General features: G+C 44.5%; 1 protein-coding gene across 1 annotated transcript in view; it reads left to right on the top strand.

The window, feature by feature from the left end:
* Window positions 1-2,500, top strand: part of LOC134469503 (kinesin-like protein KIF13B) — an 82,150-nt gene that overhangs the window by 24,801 nt on the left and 54,849 nt on the right. The window lies entirely within an intron of this gene.

The raw sequence follows: 2,500 nt of genomic DNA, 5'->3' as shown, positions 1-2,500 counted from the left end.
TGTAAAGACCCAACTTGGGAATGGGCAGCGTAGTTGCAATGAGCAGTATAGTTTCAACGCCTACTCTGGCCACAATCAGTGGCGTAACAACTCGGTGACGGGCCCCGGTGCGAGTATCCAGCACGGGCCCTCGGAGGTTGTGCTAATTTTATTTAGGATATTTTATCTAGCCACGGTGAAAGGGTGGGCTATATTCTTTGCAATTGCAATAGCATAGTGAATGCTGCAACGATGTGCACATTTACATCATAGAGTATTTAAGTTATCTGTCCCAAAAAAAAAAACAGGACAAACGCAAAGAAAGGCTTTCGGAATATGTGTCTAGAGACCGGTTGAGACAGGGACAGGGGACTGGAGACAGTAGCAGTATGTGCGTGTGTGCTTGCGAGCGCACGGTGCCTGCTGACAGCAGGCTACACAGACGAGGGAGACAACCCTGCTGATCTTAAGCACCCCAGTTTACTTTAAACTTCATAAAAAAATAACACTAAGGACTTAAAAGATAGATAGCACAATCAACAGGATATGCCTTCATAATGATTTCAACCTTCCACTACCCCACATACACAAGGTGCCATTGCAAAGTAGTTTTTCGTCCTTTGGCATCATCAAATAACGGCACAATATGCAATGCTGGTTATGGAAGACTACCATAAACACCGGCTACCATAAACTACCGTAAACTACCGGCTACCATAAACTACCGTAAACTACCGGCTACCATAAACATGGGAAAAGATGGATACGGTGCATGAATGGAAACACAACATCAAAGACAACCATGACAACACATTGGTGACAGCCCACCAGTAAAACATACACAGATAGAGCTCTACACGCGCACACAGAATCGCCCACTTGTATTTCTCCCCTCCCCTAGCTGACGACTCGAGTCCACTTCGTAAAATAGAAGAACTTAACTTATATTATGCTAACAGGAGAAACGCTAGATGATAAAAGCAACATGTAGTGGAGATGCTGTTAGCAAGTCAGCACAACTAGTTGTCAATTGGAGAACACACAACTAAGTTATAACGCTGGGAATAGCTACAGCAATACCGCTGTCACAGATTACAAACTAGAATGGACACCGTTATAAATGTGCCTCTTTCGTTTAGCCAGACCCTGCCGAACCCAGACTAGGCCTACTGGACTAGAAATGTGACAACAATTGGAAAATACCTGAAGGAGATGAGTGATATGAAATCAATATAATGCCGCGGCGGACATTATTATAGGGAAACCTGTCCTTACCTTCTTCGTAGCGTCTTCGAAATCTTCTTAGATAATATCCAAGGAGGTCTAATATCCATAGGATGTTCTTGCTAGCCAGTAGGCCTAGCCATCTCTATTCTTGGCGAATTAAGTGACAAAACTCATTTTATATTCCGCCTTCAAGAAAGCCAACAACGCATACTACTACAACATAATATAGGCCTATAGGCCTATAGGTAAGATGAGAACAAAAGGCCACGTTCGACTGACCAGCATGCATTTAATTTGAATTGGTAAGGGAATCAATCGTGTGGTAATTCCAAACAGAACGTTACCACTGGCGACTCGCGCTCCCTGTTTACATACAGCCAATGATAGTGTATGAAAATATATATCCCACAATTCCTGGCCGCAATGTAAAAAATAAAATGCACAAATATAGCGTTCATGTGTTACCTTTATTGCTATTTGAAACATTTGTCTGAATTTTGACTGCCCATGTAATGACCTGTAGCAATATAGTAACTAAAAGTGCCCATTTGCAATTGAATTGATGCTCGAAATTCCCACCGTCTTGTGGGAGTCTACCACGGTCTATAAGTAGTGTCTGGACGCGGTGGGAGAGTGCTGAGGTTACTTTGCGTATCCATTCTTCGACTCGCAATCAACGAGTATACAGGAGGGGCCCGCGAAGCAAACCGTTTCGGAGGGCCCGTTCGCGGGCCCCTCAATGGTCGCGGGCCCGGGTGCGGCCGCCACTGGCCACAATCCTACATACTCTACATACTCTACTTTTGAAGGTGCGTTTACATATTTCAGAGAAACGATTTACTGGTCTAGATCTACTATCTGATTTCCATGTTTTCAACTACCCTACTCTGAGGGCTTCAAAGCTGTGATGTTGTGGTTTTGATTCATGATGGGTTACAGTTAGAGCTGCCTATACAGATTTCAGTTTTGTAGATTAGATGCGTCCTTGCATCTCTATAAGAGGGTATGTCCTTCCGTTGGTCCGTCGGTCTGTCTGTCTGATACGCATTCTCCAAATCGGCCAAAACACGACCCTCACGGCCTTTTTTTGTTACTCTCTTCATATGTGAGCTTTTCTTCTACTACCGGATCGTGATGTCCCTACTAGGACGCATCTTCGTCCGCCTGTCAGACTTGTTTTTATTAGTCTCCGCAGGCCAGCAGTGCAGTGCTCTACCGTTTGAGCCACGACACGGCAGGGCCTTCTGTCATATGGTCACCTAATTATGTTCTGTGCGTGACTGGATAGTTTGGG

The sequence above is a fragment of the Engraulis encrasicolus genome, chromosome 18 (genome assembly GCF_034702125.1).
Source record: "Engraulis encrasicolus isolate BLACKSEA-1 chromosome 18, IST_EnEncr_1.0, whole genome shotgun sequence".
In the NCBI taxonomy this organism is placed as follows: Eukaryota; Metazoa; Chordata; class Actinopteri; order Clupeiformes; family Engraulidae; genus Engraulis; species Engraulis encrasicolus.
Note: the sequence above shows the minus strand (reverse complement) of the source record. Positions and strands in the feature narration are given on the sequence as shown.